Genomic DNA, 21,864 nt, shown 5'->3' on the forward strand with positions numbered 1-21,864 from the left:
AACAAGAAGGAAAAATGGCTCTGAAATGGCAATTTCCCTTTCCCACAATTATATCAAAGTGACGATAAATAGGTGATTTAATCAGATTGTACTAAAATCGGTCACTTTACAGGGCAAAATCCAGGCCTAGAACCCCCAGTACATACATATAATATCTACATTAGGGCTGCACCGAACCCCCAAATGCTGCCCCAATACCGAACCAAATCCTGGATTCAGTGTATCCCTAATCTACATAGGGTGGAACAGAGCCAGGACGGGGGGGACGGGGGGCAAATAAAGCGGCCAGAGGGTCAGCAATGAGCTGTGCGGCAGCGGTGACAATACGGTGACAATACGGTGACAATAGGGTGACAATACGGCGACAATAGGGTGACAATACAGAGACAATACGGTGACAATACGGTGACAATACGGCGACAATAGGGTGACAATACAGAGACAATACGGTGACAATACGGTGACAATACGGAGACAATACGGAGACAATAGGGTGACAATTGGGTGACAATACAGAGACAATACGGTGACAATATGGCGACAATAGGGTGACAATACGGTGACAATACAGAGACAATACGGTGACAATACGATGACAATACGGAGACAATACGGAGACAATACGGAGACAATAGGGTGACAATTGGGTGACAATACGGAGACAATACGGTGACAATAGGGTGACAATACGGCGACAATAGGGTGACAATACAGAGACAATACGGTGACAATACGGTGACAATACGGAGACAATACGGAGACAATTGGGTGACAATACAGAGACAATACGGTGACAATATGGCGACAATAGGGTGACAATACGGTGACAATACAGAGACAATACGGTGACAATACAGAGACAATACGGTGACAATAGGGTGACAATACGGTGACAATACAGAGACAATACGGTGACAATACGGTGACAATACGGTGACAATACAGAGACAATACGGTGACAATAGGGTGACAATTGGGTGACAATATGGTGACAATACAGAGACAATACGGTGACGATATGGCGACAATACTGTGACAATACGGCAACAATACGGAGACAATACGGTGACAATAGGGTGACAATAGGGTGACAATACGGTGACAATACGGCGACTCCCTAAGTAAAGGGCAGATTTCAGCTGCCGATTCAGGTCCTTCAGGCTGATTCATCTTATCTGCTCCTGTATGCCCCCCCCCCCCTGCCGGGCCGACCCCACTGATATATGGCCTAAAATTGGCCAGATCTCAATTGGGCAGGTTTCTGTCGGATCAGGGGCCGCAATGGCTCTTTGATATGGTCCCCAATCTGGCTGCACCTATGCCCACCCTAAGGCCAAATGATCTAATTAACCCAATATCACCCATCTTTAGGTGGGTATACCGGGAGCAGATCCACTTGCCTGGCAAACTTGCCAATCTTCGAGTGTATGGCCACCAAGCAAGTTGATCTCCCAATATGCCCAGCTAAGGTGGGCGACATCGCACTTATATAGACTGTAAGCTCTACGGGGCAGGAACCTCTTTCCTCTTGTGTCTTTGACTCTTAACTTATTGCAATTGTAACTGTATCTTGTATTTATCTGTATTTATTGTTGTACTTTGTATTTATCTATTATCTTATTAACCCCGTTTGTATGAATGAATTCTACTGTACAGCGCTGGGTACATAAGTAGCACTTTATAAATAAAGATATACATACATACATACATACATTTGATTGTCCGGATTGAAACGGCAGAGATAGGTGCCACCGGGCCGCATCAACGAGCCGGAACGGAAAATCAAACCTTGCCGATAAAGATCTGGGCAATTTTAGGCAAAATGCCAGTCGGGTAGGCCCATTGGGGGCACATACACGGGCACATAAGCTGGCGAATTGATCTAAAAGACTCAAATCTGCCCGTGTATGGGCACCTTAAGTGCCATGTAACCACTCCAGCCAATGAAACGGCCCCGAGCCAAGGGCACTTGTCCCTTCACATCACAGAATGGGGCTTGTTCAGGGGAACTGGGGGCAAAGAAGGACAGAGCTCGGCTGGAAGAACGCCCTGGTTCATGGGGTCCCTGAGTGGGACTAGGGTGCAGCTGCTAGTTAGTATTCACGAGCGGGAGCGGCCATACAAACCAGCACATTGTGCCTCCGTCCCAAACTGCCTCAGCAAGAAGCCCATTTATCCCCATTGGATATGTTCTGTTATTACCCGTGTACCCCAAAAACGACTCGCCTTTATCAAGCCAGGGAATCAGAATCTGCGTATGAACCCCAAGATTTAATCCTCCGACCACAGTGCCATCCAGCAGCTAATTCAGCCCGGGGAGAGCCCAATCTGCATCCTCATTAGTATGCAGAGCAGCAAAGCACCTTGGGAAAGAAGTCACATTTTGCTAAAGGGATGCTCCGTCTGGCTGACTTGCAGAGCAGCAATGCATTATGGGCCAATTCCATGTTGCCCCACTTAGCATTCTAGGTCTATCACGGAACCAACCTCAGATGGGGGCCCCAAACAGAACCAGACCCACTGACCCCAATACAAACAGTGGGCCGCCCCATACAAGCCTGCGGGCCCCCGGGCGCTGCGGCAGCAGATTCCTTTCCTCAGTTTCCGTGTAAAATCTCGATAAATATTCATTAACCACAAATATTTCCGATCTCGTGGCCGAGTCCCAGCGCCGAGCGCCGAGCCGGAACCTTTGGTGCCAGAAACAAACCCACCCCGTCAGTGCCCCGAGCCCACATTGCTGCAGGGACGAATCTACCCATAATGCCGTGTACAGACTGAGAGATCCTATTGGGCAGATTGGGGCTACAGAAAACCCTCTGAAGGGGCCCCAAAAGAATTTGAATGAAACGACCCCAATTTGTGCATCTGACCAACCAGCGGCCAATGGGAGAGCTGGTACATTCACGGGCCAATCAGATATATTAGTGTTAAATTTACCCCCTTACATAACTGTACCCTATATATGGATATGGCACCAGGTAAGGGTTCACCCCAATGATTGCCCTTCATGATGGGCTTCTGGGAGCATCTACTCAAGGTGGCCTTTGGGCTAGCCCCCCTCTAGTCAAGGTTTTGAGCCCCCCCAAGCCACACAGTTTGGGAGCCACTTCCAATCAGGCCGTAGCTTGGGGTTAATGGGAGTTGTAGTTTCACAGCAGCTGGAGGGCCACAAGCTAAAGATGGCCGACACTGCCAGATACGCAGCATCAGAGAATTGCTTTGTGGCCACACTGCTTCTATGCAATTGGCCGAATATCACAGGGTTGGCACTATATATGTGACTATGCCCGCTGGCACCCACACCCAATAGGGCACAAGTCGCCTCGTTGCCCAAAGCAGAACGCGACCAAAGCCCTGAACGGGTTAAACCACAGCAGGAAAATTATCCGCAGTGTCGCTCTTTTCCCCATAGATCCGCTCTGTGACCCGGAAAAATCCAAAGCGCTGAGAGGGCAGAGGGGCTGGCAGGGCGGGCGCGGGGCTGGCAGGGGGGCGCGGGGGCTGCAGTCGTGATGCCAAGTCCGGAGCAAATGTGTCGGCCGGGGGCATGTAACTGGGGCAAGTGGCCAAGGTCAAGTGGCTGTGAGAGATGGTACCGTAACAAAGCTGCCCCCAGTGGGGGTATTGGGGCTCTGCGGATCACTGCAAATATCACACCCTGTAATGGGCCCCAGAGAACATATTCAGGATAAAATGCCCAATTTATACAGGAACCCCATTATAATCCCAACTAAAGGGAAAATAAAACACATCAGGCTTCATGACCCGGTGTGGCCCAGTCTGACGTCCCCGGCTGGGCTGTTGCTATGGGGCCTTGGATACCATAACTGGGGCCTGGCAGTACATATAGTAGGTACTATCTATAGATTGGCCCAGTTTGTACGGGTTTAGCTGTCAGGTTGGTGAGTACATGGAGCCTCAGGGCACAACAAAGGGTTAAAATGTCTATAAATAAAGATTATTGATTATTATCCTACGGCTCCATTATAGGAGGTGTGATTATAGCACAGTACATAATGCATGGGGCCAGGAGGTAACTGTCACTCAGAGTAGGCTCCGCCCACTGCACTCTACTCTTACTCTAGGTTTATTGTAGACTGTGGAACATTCTATAGAGAAACTCACCAACCATAAGTGCTGTCCTGCTCCTACTCTGCCTACAGCTACTCACAGCCCCCCCTTGCCCCCCAGAGCAAGTGTGCCAGATCCCCTGGGGCACGTGTGCCAGATCCCTGGGCAAGTGTGCCAGATCCCCTGGGGCACGTGTGCCAGATCCCTGGGCAAGTGTGCCAGATCCCATGGGGCACGTGTGCCAGATCCCAGGGTAAGTGTGCCAAATCCCTGGGGCACGTGTGCCAGATCCCTGGGTAAGTGTGCCAGATCCCTGGGTAAGTGTGCCAGATCCCTGGGTAAGTGTGCCAGATCCCTGGGTAAGTGTGCCAGATCCCTGGGTAAGTGTGCCAGATCCCATGGGGCACGTGTGCCAGATCCCAGGGTAAGTGTGCCAAATCCCTGGGGCACGTGTGCCAGATCCCTGGGTAAGTGTGCCAGATCCCTGGGTAAGTGTGCCAGATCCCTGGGTAAGTGTGCCAGATCCCTGGGTAAGTGTGCCAGATCCCTGGGTAAGTGTGCCAGATCCCATGGGGCACGTGTGCCAGATCCAGGGTAGTGTGCCAAATCCCTGGGGCACGTGTGCCAGATCCCTGGGTAAGTGTGCCAGATCCCTGGGTAAGTGTGCCAGATCCCTGGGTAAGTGTGCCAGATCCCTGGGTAAGTGTGCCAGATCCCTGTGCAAGTGTGCCAGATCCCTGGGGCACGTGTGCCAGATCCCTGTGTAAGTGTGCCAGATCCCTGTGTAAGTGTGCCAGATCCCTGGGGCACGTGTGCCAGATCCCTGTGTAAGTGTGCCAGATCCCTGTGTAAGTGTGCCAGATCCCTGGGGCACGTGTGCCAGATCCCTGTGTAAGTGTGCCAGATCCCTGTGCAAGTGTGCCAGATCCCTGGGTAAGTGTGCCAGATCCCTGGGGAAAGTGTGCCAGATCCCTGGGGAAAGTGTGCCAGATCCCTGGGGCACGTGTGCCAGATCCCTGTGTAAGTGTGCCAGATCCCTAGGCAAGTGTGCCAGATCCCTGTGTAAGTGTGCCAGATCCCTGTGTAATTGACCTAGATCCCTGGGCAAGTGTGCCAGATCCCTGGGCAAGTGTGCCAGATCCCTGGGGCAAGTGTGCCAGTTCCCTGTGTAAGTGTGCCAGTTCCCTGTGTAAGTGTGCCAGATCCCTGTGTAAGTGTGCCAGATCCCTGGGGCAAGTGTGCCAGATCCCTGTGTAAGTGTGCCAGATCCCTGTGTAAGTGTGCCAGATCCCTGTGTAAGTGTGCCAGATCCCTGTGTAAGTGTGCCAGATCCCTGTGTAAGTGTGCCAGATCCCTGTGTAAGTGTGCCAGATCCCTGGGGGCATGGTCACATGACTGGCGAGAGAAGTGCCATTTTGAGGGGTATAACATCTGTACCTGTCAGTGCTGAATTTGTTCTTGCCCCTGGCACCGGGGTATCACACAAAGGGCTCATTTACTGGGGGGTGAAAGTGCCGCACAATAATGGGTGCCATATTCCAGCCCATAGGGGTACCAGCCCCGCGCGCATTATGTGCATTATGGTATGAAAGGTTAATGTCCCCTTTAAATATGCGCCGCTCGCAATGACATCAGCGCAGCATAAATAATAAATAGCGTCGGGGCTGCAGGATACAAACGTGTTCCCAGCTGGTTCTGCTTGTCTGCAATTAGTCCTGTTTCCTTCTAACGTCCCCCCCCCTCACTAAATACCTGGAAAACATCGCAAGAAACTGATCCCTACGGCTACACGGTACGTTAACCCCTTGTAGTGCGGAATGGACAGAGAGGGAATGTTCTGGGCACACAATAAGCTGTACCCCCATACTGTACTGTCTAAGGGAAACACTATGGCACCCCCTACCCATATGTATAAATACAAATATACAGAGAGGGAATGTTCTGGGCACACAATAAGCTGTACCCCCATACTGTACTGTCTAAGGGAAACACTATGGCACCTCCTACCCATATGTATAAATACAAATATACAGAGAAGGAATGTTCTGGGCACACAATAAGCTGTACCCCCATACTGTACTGTCTAAGGGAAACACTATGGCACCTCCTACCCATATGTATAAATACAAATATACAGAGAAGGAATGTTCTGGGCACACAATAAGCTGTACCCCCATACTGTACTGTCTAAGGGAAACACTATGGCACCCCCTACCCATATGTATAAATACAAATATACAGAGAGGGAATGTTCTGGGCACACAATAAGCTGTACCCCCATACTGTACTGTCTAAGGGAAACACTATGGCACCCCCTACCCATATGTATAAATACAAATATACAGAGAAGGAATGTTCTGGGCACACAATAAGCTGTACCCCCATACTGTACTGTCTAAGGGAAACACTATGGCACCCCCTACCCATATGTAAAAATACAAATATACAGAGAAGGAATGTTCTGGGCACACAATAAGCTGTACCCCCATACTGTACTGTCTAAGGGAAACACTATGGCACCCCCTACCCATATGTATAAATACAAATATAGCACAACAGGGATAGGACATGAATTAAAACATAAACACAAATAAAGGTACCAATCTCCTGCCCATGCCGCTCACTCACGGAGAGTTTCCCTCTGGGGCCAAAGGGTCTCCATCTCGCCCCGCGCTTCCCCTGCCTCCCCTGCCTCCATCCCTGGCAGATACGGGAGACAATGCTGTTAAGGTTCAATAGGAAGTTTAGAGCAGCAATACAAAGGGTTAACCTGCCCAGCCATTGATCTGTCAGTTCCAGGCTATAAATCACTTCCACAAGGAAACAGCCCTAATGGAGAGACAGCAGGGAGGGGCAATAGGGGGAAGTAGGGGGAGTGACCCTCCTGAGGCCGAGCATACAAACATTTGTTTGGGGCAATTTAAACCGGGATTGGGTCATATTCAGCCTTTGGCCAAGTATGGATCATAATACCCATGCGTCTGTCATTGGAGGGTTCCAAGCTGAATAAAAAGCAGCAGGGGGTGAGGCAGTAGGGCAAGATGGGGACAGTAGGGTAAGATGGAGACAGTAGGGCAAGATGGGGACAGTAGGGCAAGATGGGGACAGTAGGGCAAGATGGAGACAGTAGGGCAAGATGGAGACAGTAGGGCAAGATGGAGACAGTAGGGCAAGATGGAGACAGTAGGGCAAGATGGAGACAGTAGGGCAAGATGGGGACAGTAGGGCAAGATGGAGACAGTAGGGCAAGATGGGGACAGTAGGGCAAGATGGGGACAGTAGGGCAAGATGGAGACAGTAGGGCAAGATGGGGACAGTAGGACAAGATGGGGACAGTAGGGCAAGATGGGGACAGTAGGACAAGATGGAGACAGTAGGGCAAGATGGGGACAGTAGGGCAAGATGGAGACAGTAGGGCAAGATGGAGACAGTAGGGCAAGATGGAGACAGTAGGGCAAGATGGGGACAGTAGGGCAAGATGGAGACAGTAGGGCAAGATGGAGAAGGCAAGATGGAGGCAGTAGGGCAAGATGGAGACAGTAGGGACAAGATGGAGACAGTAGGGCAAGATGGAGACAGTAGGGCAAGATGGGGACAGTAGGGCAAGATGGAGACAGTAGGGCAAGATGGGGACAGTAGGACAAGATGGGGACAGTAGGGCAAGATGGGGACAGTAGGGCAAGATGGAGACAGTAGGGCAAGATGGAGACAGTAGGGCAAGATGGAGACAGTAGGGCAAGATGGAGACAGTAGGGCAAGATGGAGACAGTAGGGCAAGATGGAGACAGTAGGGCAAGATGGAGACAGTAGGGCAAGATGGAGACAGTAGGGCAAGATGGGGACAGTAGGGCAAGATGGGGACAGTAGGGCAAGATGGAGACAGTAGGGCAAGATGGGGACAGTAGGACAAGATGGGGACAGTAGGGCAAGATGGGGACAGTAGGGCAAGATGGAGACAGTAGGGCAAGATGGGGACAGTAGGGCAAGATGGGGACAGTAGGGCAAGATGGAGACAGTAGGGCAAGATGGGGACAGTAGGACAAGATGGGGACAGTAGGGCAAGATGGAGGCAGTAGGGCAAGATGGAGGCAGTAGGGCAAGATGGAGACAGTAGGGCAAGATGGAGACAGTAGGGCAAGATGGGGACAGTAGGGCAAGATGGGGACAGTAGGGCAAGATGGAGACAGTAGGGCAAGATGGGGACAGTAGGACAAGATGGGGACAGTAGGGCAAGATGGAGACAGTAGGGCAAGATGGAGACAGTAGGGCAAGATGGAGACAGTAGGACAAGATGGGGACAGTAGGGCAAGATGGAGACAGTAGGACAAGATGGAGACAGTAGGGCAAGATGGAGACATTATGGCAAGATGGAGACAGTAGGGGCAAGATGGAGACAGTAGGGCAAGATGAAGACAGTAGGGCAAGATGGAGACAGTAGGCAAGATGAGACAGTAGGCAGATGGAGACAGTAGGGCAAGATGGAGACAGTAGGACAAGATGGAGACAGTAGGGGCAAGATGGAGACAGTAGGACAAGATGGAGACAGTAGGACAAGATGGAGACAGTAGGGCAAGATGGAGACAGTAGGACAAGATGGGGACAGTAGGGCAAGATGGAGACAGTAGGACAAGATGGAGACAGTAGGGCAAGATGGAGACAGTAGGGCAAGATGGGGACAGTAGGGCAAGATGGGGACAGTAGGGCAAGATGGAGACAGTAGGGCAAGATGGAGACAGTAGGGCAAGATGGAGACAGTAGGACAAGATGGGGACAGTAGGGCAAGATGGGGACAGTAGGGCAAGATGGAGACAGTAGGACAAGATGGAGACAGTAGGACAAGATGGAGACAGTAGGCAAGATGGGACAGTAGGGCAAGATGGAGACAGTAGGGCAAGATGGAGACAGTAGGGCAAGATGGAGACAGTAGGGCAAGATGAGGACAGTAGGGCAAGATGGGGACAGTAGGGCAAGATGGAGACAGTAGGGCAAGATGGAGACAGTAGGGCAAGATGGAGACAGTAGGGCAAGATGGAGACAGTAGGGCAAGATGGAGACAGTAGGACAAGATGGAGACAGTAGGGCAAGATGGAGACAGTAGGACAAGATGGGGACAGTAGGGCAAGATGGAGACAGTAGGACAAGATGGAGACAGTAGGGCAAGATGGAGACATTATGGCAAGATGGAGACAGTAGGGCAAGATGGAGACAGTAGGGCAAGATGAAGACAGTAGGGCAAGATGGAGACAGTAGGGCAAGATGGAGGCAGTAGGGCAAGATGGAGACAGTAGGACAAGATGGAGACAGTAGGGCAAGATGGAGACAGTAGGACAAGATGGAGACAGTAGGGCAAGATGGAGACAGTAGGGCAAGATGGAGACAGTAGGACAAGATGGAGACAGTAGGACAAGATGGAGACAGTAGGGCAAGATGGAGACAGTAGGACAAGATGGGGACAGTAGGGCAAGATGGAGACAGTAGGGCAAGATGGAGACAGTAGGGCAAGATGGGGACAGTAGGGCAAAATGGGGACAGTAGGGCAAGATGGAGACAGTAGGGGCAAGATGGGGACAGTAGGGCAAAATGGGGACAGTAGGGCAAGATGGAGACAGTAGGGCAAGATGGAGACAGTAGGGCAAGATGGAGACAGTAGGGACAAGATGGGGACAGTAGGGCAAGATGGGGACAGTAGGGCAAGATGGAGACAGTAGGACAAGATGGAGACAGTAGGACAAGATGGAGACAGTAGGGCAAGATGGAGACAGTAGGGCAAGATGGAGACAGTAGGGCAAGATGGAGACAGTAGGGCAAGATGGGGACAGTAGGGCAAGATGGGACAGTAGGGCAAGATGGAGACAGTAGGGCAAGATGGAGACAGTAGGGCAAGATGGAGACAGTAGGGCAAGATGGAGACAGTAGGCAAGATGGGGACAGTAGGGCAAGATGGAGACAGTAGGGCAAGATGGGGACAGTAGGGCAAGATGGGACAGTAGGGCAAGATGGAGACAGTAGGGCAAGATGGGAGACAGTAGGGCAAGATAGGGCAAGGGCAAGATGGAGACAGTAGGGCAAAATGGGGACAGTAGGGCAAGATGGAGACAGTAGGGCAAAATGGGGACAGTAGGGCAAGATGGAGACAGTAGGGCAAGATGGGGACAGTAGGGGCAAAATGGGGACAGTAGGGCAAGATGGAGACAGTAGGGCAAGATGGAGACAGTAGGGCAAGATGGAGACAGTAGGACAAGATGGGGACAGTAGGGCAAGATGGGGACAGTAGGGCAAGATGGAGACAGTAGGACAAGATGGAGACAGTAGGACAAGATGGAGACAGTAGGGCAAGATGGGGACAGTAGGGCAAGATGGAGACAGTAGGACAAGATGGAGACAGTAGGGCAAGAATGGAGACAGTAGGGCAAGATGAGGACAGTAGGGCAAGATGGGGACAGTAGGGCAAGATGGAGACAGTAGGGCAAGATGGAGGACAGTAGGGCAAGATGGAGACAGTAGGGCAAGATGGGGACAGTAGGACAAGATGGGGACAGTAGGACAAGATGGAGACAGTAGGGCAAGATGGAGACATTATGGCAAGATGGAGACAGTAGGGCAAGATGGAGACAGTAGGACAAGATGGAGACAGTAGGGCAAGATGGAGACAGTAGGGCAAGATGGAGACAGTAGGGCAAGATGGGGACAGTAGGGAAAGATGGAGACAGTAGGGCAAGATGGAGACAGTAGGGCAAGATGGAGACAGTAGGGCAAGATGGGGACAGTAGGGCAAGATGGAGACAGTAGGAGAAGATGGAGACAGTAGGGCAAGATGGAGACAGTAGGGCAAGATGGGGACAGTAGGGCATGATGGAGACAGTAGGGCAAGATGGAGACAGTAGGGCAAGATGGAGACAGTAGGGCAAGATGGAGACAGTAGGGCAAGATGGGGACAGTAGGGCAAGATGGAGACAGTAGGGCAAGATGGAGACAGTAGGGCAAGATGGAGACAGTAGGGCAAGATGGGGACAGTAGGGCAAGATGGAGACAGTAGGACAAGATGGAGACAGTAGGGCAAGATGGAGACAGTAGGGCAAGATGGAGACAGTAGGGCAAGATGGGGACAGTAGGGCAAGATGGAGACAGTAGGACAAGATGGAGACAGTAGGGCAAGATGGAGACAGTAGGGCAAGATTGAGACAGTAGGGCAAAATGGGGACAGTAGGGCAAGATGGGGACAGTAGGGCAAGATGGGGACAGTAGGGCAAGATGGAGACAGTAGGACAAGATGGAGTCAGTAGGGCAAGATGGAGACAGTAGGGCAAGATGGAGACAGTAGGACAAGATGGAGTCAGTAGGGCAAGATGGAGACAGTAGGGCAAGATGGAGACAGTAGGGCAAGATGGAGACAGTAGGGCAAGATGGGGACAGTAGGGCAAGATGGAGACAGTAGGGCAAGATGGAGACAGTAGGGCAAGATGGGGACAGTAGGGCAAGATGGGGACAGTAGGACAAGATGGAGACAGTAGGGCAAGATGGGGACAGTAGGGCAAGATGATACCAGTAACAGTAGATATCAGTGGAACCCAAACACCGGCCCTACGGTTGTTGCTGAAGTACAAGGCTCAGGGCTCAGCTGTCGAGGAGCAGAGGAGCTTTGTGGCTTCTCCGCGGTTCCATAATCCTGGGTTCAGGGGGGGCAGATAATCGGCCGATACGACCCAACATCCCTCTCAGAACAAAAGAATTGGCCATTCACTAAACGCACCTCAATTACTTGTGCAAATAAAGGGCAATATTAGCCCGACACATACAAATTCAATTTGCACTAATGGAGTGACTTTTGACTTTGTTTGTTTTCACCCAGAATGCTTTGTGCCTGACACTGACTGGGACTGGCTAGTAACAAAGAGCGGGCAGTAGCCCCAGCCACACTGAAGCCGCTTACTGGCTGACATATGGCAAGGAAACCATCACGGCTCTTTCCCAACTTCCATTCCATCCTGAGAGGCAGATCAAGGCCCGATAATCCCCATGGGGAGTCCTTTATCCTGTATGATGGGCCCCGTGCTTTATCTTGTCCAATTAGCCATCTGCCGTGATTTTGTTTTCCACACAAAGCCTCCCCCTCCCTCTATCATCAGCCCCATTGTGCAGCCTGACAAGCACGAGCCCCCCAGCACGAGCCCCCCAGCATTGTCCTCTCCTCTGCACCAACTGATAGTATTGGGCATCCAGTGACTACTAGGAGCAGGTGAGGGGCCACCATAGTAACTGCCCTGAGCCCTGTATATAACATTAGTAGGAAAGTTTTAATTATACAATACATAATCCTTTATATAGTAGGGAGAGATGGTGCCTATAGTAGCAGTGGGGGGATAATAGCCTCTGGGAAGGGACTGGGGCTGTGGGATAGCAGGTATAGTAGGGAGAGATGGTGCCTATAGTAGCAGTGGGGGGATTATAGCCTCTGGGAAGGGACTGGGGCTGTGGGATAGCAGGTATAGTAGGGAGAGATGGTGCCTATAGTAACAGTGGGGGGATAATAGCCTCTGGGAAGGGACTGGGGCTGTGGGATAGCAGGTATAGTAGGGAGAGATGGTGCCTATAGTAGCAGTGGGGGGATAATAGCCTCTGGGAAGGGACTGGGGCTGTGGGATAGCAGGTATAGTAGGGAGAGATGGTGCCTATAGTAGCAGTGGGATAATAGCCTCTGGGAAGGGACTGGGGCTGTGGGATAGCAGGTATAGTAGGGAGAGATGGTGCCTATAGTAGCAGTGGGGGATAATAGCCTCTGGGAAGGGACTGGGGCTGTGGGATAGCAGGTATAGTAGGGAGAGATGGTGCCTATAGTAGCAGTGGGGGGATAATAGCCTCTGGGAAGGGACTGGGGCTGTGGGATAGCAGGTATAGTAGGGAGAGATGGTGCCTATAGTAGCAGTGGGGGGATAATAGCCTCTGGGAAGGGACTGGGGCTGTGGGATAGCAGGTATAGTAGGGAGACATGGTGCCTATAGTAGCAGTGGGGGGATAATAGCCTCTGGGAAGGGACTGGGGCTGTGGGATAGCAGGTATAGTAGGGAGAGATGGTGCCTATAGTAGCAGTGGGGGGATAATAGCCTCTGGGAAGGTACTGGGGCTGTGGGATAGCAGGTATAGTAGGGAGAGATGGTGCCTATAGTAGCAGTGGGGGGATAATAGCCTCTGGGAAGGACTGGGGCTGTGGGATAGCAGGTATAGTATGGTGCCTATAGTAGCAGTGGGGGATAATAGCCTCTGGAAGGGACTGGGGCTGTGGGATAGCAGGTATAGTAGGGAGAGATGGTGCCTATAGTAGCAGTGGGGGGATAATAGCCTCTGGGAAGGGACTGGGGCTGTGGGATAGCAGGTATAGTAGGGAGAGATGGTGCCTATAGTAGCAGTGGGGGGATTATAGCCTCTGGGAAGGGACTGGGGCTGTGGGATAGCAGGTATAGTAGGGAGAGATGGTGCCTATAGTAGCAGTGGGGGGATAATAGCCTCTGGGAAGGGACTGGGGCTGTGGGTAGCAGGTATAGTAGGGAGAGATGGTGCCTATAGTAGCAGTGGGGGGATAAAATTGCCTCTGGGAAGGGACTGGGGCTGTGGGATAGCAGGTATAGTAGGGAGAGATGGTGCCTATAGTAGCAGTGGGGGATAATAGCCTCTGGGAAGGGACTGGGGCTGGGATAGCAGGTATAGTAGGGAGAGATGGTGCCTATAGTAGCAGTGGGATAATAGCCTCTGGGAAGGGACTGGGGCTGTGGGATAGCAGGTATAGTAGGGAGAGATGGTGCCTATAGTAGCAGTGGGGGATAATAGCCTCTGGGAAGGGACTGGGGCTGTGGGATAGCAGGTATAGTAGGGAGAGATGGTGCCTATAGTAGCAGTGGGGGGATAATAGCCTCTGGGAAGGGACTGGGGCTGTGGGATAGCAGGTATAGTAGGGAGAGATGGTGCCTATAGTAGCAGTGGGGGGATAATAGCCTCTGGGAAGGGACTGGGGCTGTGGGATAGCAGGTATAATAGCTGGGGCTGGGAGAGATGGTGCCTATAGTAGCAGTGGGGGGATAATAGCCTCTGGGAAGGGACTGGGGCTGTGGGATAGCAGGTATAGTAGGGAGACATGGTGCCTATAGTAGCAGTATAGCCTCTGGGAAGGGACTGGGGCTGTGGGATAGCAGGTATAGTAGGGAGAGATGGTGCCTATAGTAGCAGTGGGATAATAGCCTCTGGGAAGGGACTGGGGCTGTGGGATAGCAGGTATAGTAGGGAGAGATGGTGCCTATAGTAGCAGTGGGGGATAATAGCCTCTGGGAAGGGACTGGGGCTGTGGGATAGCAGGTATAGTAGGGAGAGATGGTGCCTATAGTAGCAGTGGGGGGATAATAGCCTCTGGGAAGGGACTGGGGCTGTGGATAGCAGGTATAGTAGGGAGAGATGGTGCCTATAGTAGCAGTGGGGGATAGCCTCTGGGAAGGGACTGGGGCTGTGGGATAGCAGGTATAGTAGGGAGAGATGGTGCCTATAGTAGCAGTGGGGGGATAATAGCCTCTGGGAAGGGACTGGGGCTGTGGGATAGCAGGTATAGTAGGGAGAGATGGTGCCTATAGTAGCAGTGGGGGGATAATAGCCTCTGGGAAGGGACTGGGGCTGTGGGATAGCAGGTATAGTAGGGAGAGATGGTGCCTATAGTAGCAGTGGGGGGATAATAGCCTCTGGGAAGGGACTCACAAAAAGTAAAAACAAATATCAGAAAGAATAAAAAGATAAAGATGTTGATAAATGTTACAGAAGATTATTATGATCATTACAATAAGAGTTAATTACAAGGTGAATATTTTCACCAACTGGCTCCATGGCACTAACCCCCAGCACCCAATCAGCAATTAGCTTTCATTGTGCCAGCAGCACTCATCGGGTGATTTGTAATTGCTGATTGGTTGCTATGGGTTACTGAACTGGAGCAAATTTGCTCCTGCGTTAGTAAAACAAGCTGTAATGAGTCTGATGGGGGGGGGGGGCAGCTTTTATTTATTTATTTACCAGGACAGGGCGGGTAATAAAGAAGCCGTTACAGGGCTGAGTGCTTTTGGCTAAATGGGAGCCATTAAGGTGAGGGAGCGCAATCTGCCGGCCAGCAAAGTGCCACCTCGGGATGGGGGAAGGTAAAGGGCTGGGACCAATCATAACATAATGTTAATGTTTCTGTTCTAGAACAAATAAATTCTATTCTAGAACAAAAAAAGTCCCAGCGCTGGGGGCGTCGGATTCCCCAAAGCTACGGGGTCAGCGTGGGTTTTTGGGGGTCAGCGCGGGTTTTTTGGGGGTCAGCGCTGCCCCCTCTGTATCTGGCCCATTTCATGTCTTGGCTGCTCGGAACATACGTGTGCGGTTTCTGGAACATACAAACTTACATCCCTGAGTGCTGATTGGTATTTGGGGGGCAGGGGGTTCCCCGAGTCTCGTCTGTAAATAGAAATATATATAATATGTCTTGGTAGGAGCTGCCATGTTGTTTCTCCTAATGAAGTTTCAACACCCAGGTTCTCCTTACTGACTGAAATGGGGGCAGCTCTCCCCCCCCCCAGGGGTATTTAAGGTTAAACCCCAGTGGGACCAGATAGATTACACGAAGGGCAAAACTTCCAGAAACTCCGAACATAATCAGAGGGAACTGAGGCTTTGAAATTGGAGCCCCCCCCGCGCCCCCCCCCCGCGCCCCACACTAACAAGGCTCTAGGGCCGGAATGTAAACACTCGAGGACTGAGTGCTGCTCAGTATTGATCTATACGGCGGCACATGTAATGCTCCCGGCTTTGCTTCTACCAACAATGTCTGTTTTTTTTCATATTTCTGCCAAAACATCTCCAGTTCTCGGGGGGCCAGTTCTCGGGGGGCCAGTTCTCGGGGGGCCCACGTACTTCCCATGAACCCCAGTAATGTTCCTGTGGCGCATTTTAGTCTCCACCAAGGGGCGCAGTGAGGAACGTGGGCAATAAATCACTTCTAAATCACTATCTGGGCTAATACATCAGGGCAAGGCGATCATATCACAACACACCCCTCCCCTATCCCAGGCAACCAATCAGATGTTTGGTTTTATCATTATAACTGCTGTAGGACAATAAAAGCCAGCTGCTAATTGGCTGCAAACACAAATCGAATTAGTTAACTGCCCCATAGATACCCTACATTGGGGTGTGTAATGCAATTGCCGGGGGCAGGAAGAGAGGATTATTGGTCATGTGACAGGTTCCTGCTAGGCCCCTCCCCTCTGTGGCCCCTTCCCACGTCTAGGGGGTCTGTTACACCAGTATCCAACATTATTATACCCCAGCAACCAGACATAGATTTAATTAGGAACGAATGCCCCCAGAATGGAAAGTACTGGGAAATAATACAAATTCAGTTTGTTTGATGGGTGTTTAAAGGGGAAGTTCAAATCTATGTTTATGGAATGTAACAACTAAAGCGACTGCAACTGGAACTGAGCATTTCATTGGAAAACCTCTGCGCCCGCCCCGATGTTCCACTTCTGTCTAGAATCTCTGCCATAAAGCAAGACCAGGTTGCTGATTCGTATCCAGAAAGGAAGTTGAGGCAGTCACGTGACTGCCAGGAAGCACACGCCCACTGGAGTAAAGGAATTAACCACTGCTTCCTCTGAGTTTCTGCGGTTACTACTCTGCCCCATCCCACGACTTCCCCCCACCTTTATATTGTTATCAGCCTAGTGGGGTAACTAACACAGCGAGAGAGGCACTGATACAGCTAGAGAGCAGTCACATGGTATTTACAGGTAGAGACAGGCCATTATATAGGGAGATGGCACATAACATTTTACATATGGAGAGGCCTAGATATAGAGAGCCGTTGCATGATATTTACATATAGGGAGAGACCATGATTTATTGGCTGGAGGACAGTCACATGACATTTAAACAAGGCCATGATATAGTTAGATGACAATCCCATAACTTTCTACATAGGGAGAGTTTATATAGATATAGAGAGCAGTCACACGATATTTATAGATAAGGGGAGGCTGTTATGTAGTTAGAGAGCAGTCACAGAACATTTACACATAGGGAGAGCCCATGATACAGGTGAAGAGAAGTCACATAACGTTATACATAGGGAGAGGCCACAATACAGGTGAAGAGACTCACATCACTTTATACATAGGGAGAGGCCGCGATACAGGTGAAGAGACTCACATAACTTAATACATAGGGAGAGACCACGATACAGGGGAAGAGAAGTCGCATCACTTTATACATAGGGAGAGACCATGATACAGGTGAAGAGAAGTCACATAACGTTATACATAGGGAGAGGCCGCAATACAGGTGAAGAGACTCACATAACTTTATACATAGGGAGAGGCCGGGATACAGGTGAAGAGACTCACATAACTTAATACATAGGGAGAGACCACGATACAGGTGAAGAGAAGTCGCATCACTTTATACATAGGGAGAGGCCGGGATACAGGTGAAGAGAAGTCGCATCACTTTATACATAGGGAGAGGCCGCGATACAGGTGAAAAGAAGTCCCATCACTTTATACATAGGGAGAGGCCGCGATACAGGTGAAGAGAAGTCGCATCACTTTATACATAGTGAGAGACCACGATACAGGTGAAGAGAAGTCGCATAACTTTATACATAGGGAGAGACCGCGATACAGGTGAAAAGAAGTCGCATCACTTTATACATAGGGAGAGACCGCGATACAGGTGAAAAGAAGTCCCATCACTTTATACATAGGGAGAGGCCGCGATACAGGTGAAGAGAAGTCACATAACTTTATACATAGGGAGAGGCCGCAATACAGGTGAAGAGAAGTCGCATCACTTTATACATAGGGAGAGGCCGCGATACAGGTGAAAAGAAGTCGCATCACTTTATACATAGTGAGAGACCGCAATACAGGTGAAAAGAAGTCGCATCACTTTATACATAGGGAGAGACCGCGATACAGGTGAAAAGAAGTCGCATCACTTTATACATAGGGAGAGACCGCGATACAGGTGAAAAGAAGCCCCATAACTTTATACATAGGGAGAGACCGCGATACAGGTGAAAAGAAGTCCCATAACTTTATACATAGGGAGAGGCCGCGATACAGGTGAAGAGAAGTCACATAACTTTATACATAGGGAGAGGCCGCAATACAGGTGAAGAGACTCACATAACTTTATACATAGGGAGAGGCCACGATACAGGTGAAGAGAAGTCATATAACTTTATACATAGGGAGAGGCCGCGATACAGGTGAAGAGAAGTCACATAACTTTATACATAGGGAGAGGCCGCGATACAGGTGAAGAGAAGTCACATAACTTTATACATAGGGAGAGGCCGCGATACAGGTGAAGAGAAGTCATATAACTTTATACATAGGGAGAGGCCGCGATACAGGTGAAGAGAAGTCACATAACTTTATACATAGGGAGAGGCCGCAATACAGGTGAAGAGACTCACATAACTTTATACATAGGGAGAGGCCGCGATACAGGTGAAGAGAAGTCGCATCACTTTATACATAGGGAGAGGCCGCGATACAGGTGAAGAGAAGTCGCATCACTTTATACATAGGGAGAGGCCGCGATACAGGTGAAGAGACTCACATCACTTTATACATAGGGAGAGACCGTGATACAGGTGAAGAGACTCACATAACTTTATACATAGGGAGAGGCCGCGATACAGGTGAAGAGACTCACATAACTTTATACATAGGGAGAGGCCGCGATACAGATGAAGAGAAGTCACATAACTTTATACATAGGGAGAGGCCGCGATACAGGTGAAGAGACTCACATAACTTTATACATAGGGAGAGGCCGCGATACAGGTGAAGAGAAGTCGCATAACTTTATACATAGGGAGAGGCCGCGATACAGGTGAAGAGAAGTCGCATAACTTTATACATAGGGAGAGGCCGCGATACAGGTGAAGAGACTCACATAACTTTATACATAGGGAGAGGCCGGGATACAGGTGAAGAGAAGTCGCATCACTTTATACATAGGGAGAGGCCGGGAAATAATCAGAGAGCATTTGCATGACATCTACATACAGGAACCGGTTATGATTTAGTTAGTTAGGGGACAGTCAATGCCATTTAAACATAGAGAGAGGCCATAATAGAGGGCAATGATGTCATTAGAGAGCAGTCACATACAATATCATACAAGAGACCGGGATGGGGATTATATTTAATCGAGGCCCCGCGCTACACTGCACATATATTTACCAACATTAATGAAGAATTGCCAATTAACCCTCACAGGGGCATATTTGCAAACAGAGCAGAGCCAATCACACACTGAATACACGAGGAACTGTTTCCCATGAACCCAGCGGCATTATGGGATAGCACAAGAGGGAGGGCACTAATAATAACTGAACAAATGATTTGCATTAAGTGAAACAACACAAGAGATAAATCACATTAAAAATCACAAAAATCTCATAAGAATTTCCCAGGCACAAGTCCCTCTTAGATATAAAGCTCCAGCCTATCAGCAACTGGGCCCGGGGCGACCCAACAGAACCACAAATGTAACCAAAGCGTCTGAGCGGCACAGTGGGAATAAGCACATACATATACATGGGAAGGCCCTCTCCCATAGACTCCATTTATATCACATAAGTCAAATAATACAGTCCCATATACAGTACAAGGCCACATACAGTCCCATATACAGTACAAGGCCACATACAGTCCCATATACAGTACAAGGCCACATACAGTCCCATATACAGTACAAGGCCACATACAGTCCCATATACAGTACAAGGCCACATACAGACCCATATACAGTACAAGGCCACATACAGTCCCATATACAGTACAAGGCCACATACAGACCCATATACAGTACAAGGCCACATACAGACCCATATACAGTACAAGGCCACATACGGTCCCATATACAGTACAAGGCCACATACGGACCCATATACAGTACAAGGCCACATACGGACCCATATACAGTACAAGGCCACATACGGACCCATATACAGTACAAGGCCACATACGGACCCATATACAGTACAGGCCACATACGGTCCCATATACAGTACAAGGCCACATACGGACCCATATACAGTACAAGGCCACATACGGATCCATATACAGTACAAGGCCACATACGGTCCCATATACAGTACAAGGCCACATACGGACCCATATACAGTACAAGGCCACATACGGACCCATATACAGTACAAGGCCACATACAGTCCCATATACAGTACAAGGCCACATACGGACCCATATACAGTACAAGGCCACATACGGACCCATATACAGTACAAGGCCACATACGGTCCCATATACAGTACAAGGCCACATACGGTCCCATATACAGTACAAGGCCACATACGGACCCATATACAGTACAAGGCCACATACGGACCCATATACAGTACAAGGCCACATACGGTCCCATATACAGTACAAGGCCACATACGGACCCATATACAGTACAAGGCCACATACGGTCCCATATACAGTACAAGGCCACATACGGACCCATATACAGTACAAGGCCACATACGGTCCCATATACAGTACAAGGCCACATACGGTCCCATATACAGTACAAGGCCACATACGGACCCATATACAGTACAAGGCCACATACGGACCCATATACAGTACAAGGCCACATACGGACCCATATACAGTACAAGGCCACATACGGTCCCATATACAGTACAAGGCCACATACGGTCCCATATACAGTACAAGGCCACATACGGACCCATATACAGTACAAGGCCACATACGGACCCATATACAGTACAAGGCCACATACGGACCCATATACAGTACAAGGCCACATACAGTCCCATATACAGTACAAGGCCACATACGGACCCATATACAGTACAAGGCCACATACAGTCCCATATACAGTACAAGGCCACATACGGTCCCATATACAGTACAAGGCCACATACGGACCCATATACAGTACAAGGCCACATACGGACCCATATACAGTACAAGGCCACATACGGACCCATATACAGTACAAGGCCACATACAGTCCCATATACAGTACATGCCGCTCCCCTGGGTGCCAGACTTATGGGTACTTTGGTGCTGGTTCATGTTTGGTGCAAGAATGAGAAGGTGACATCAGAAACCCAAATTGCCATGGTAACACTTCAGGGACAGATTGACACAGTGCAGAAAAACAGTAATGGGGGACATTCAAGGCTGCACCGTACGGCTGTGTATATAGCACTGATATTCAAATACCTGCAATTGCCCCTCAGTGCCCCAAACCTTCCCATTAATGCAACATCTGCCCCCAGCCTTCCCATTAATGCAACATCTGCCCCCAGCCTTCCCATTAATGCAACATCTGCCCCCAGCCTTCCCATTCATTCTATTGGCTGCACTGATTAGTAGATCTGCTGATACTCAGGTACCTGCAACAGCTGCCCCTCAGTGTTAAACTTGCACCAACAATTGCCCCAAAATCAATACCTACCAAGTAACCTCTGCCCATTAATGACAAATCTACCCCCAACATTCCCCAAATGTCATGTCTGCCCCCCCCAGAATTCCCCTAAATGTCCCATCTGCTCTCATTTCTACCCCTCAGTATTGCCCCAATGATACATCTGCCCCCACTATTTACATACCAGCCCCCCTTATTTCATCCAATGACACATCTGCCCCCCGGTATTTTCTCAAATACAACTGACCCCCAGTATGTCCCCCAATGATTCATTTGCTCCCACTATTTCCTCAATGACAT

The 21,864-nt window shown here is 50.0% G+C and overlaps 1 protein-coding gene across 1 annotated transcript in view; it reads right to left on the minus strand.

Moving 5' to 3' along the window:
• LOC101733063 (kalirin) overlaps positions 1 to 21,864 on the minus strand; it is a 113,510-nt gene that overhangs the window by 91,150 nt on the left and 496 nt on the right. The window lies entirely within an intron of this gene.

This window comes from Xenopus tropicalis, chromosome 9 (genome assembly GCF_000004195.4).
Source record: "Xenopus tropicalis strain Nigerian chromosome 9, UCB_Xtro_10.0, whole genome shotgun sequence".
Lineage (NCBI taxonomy): Eukaryota > Metazoa > Chordata > Amphibia > Anura > Pipidae > Xenopus > Xenopus tropicalis.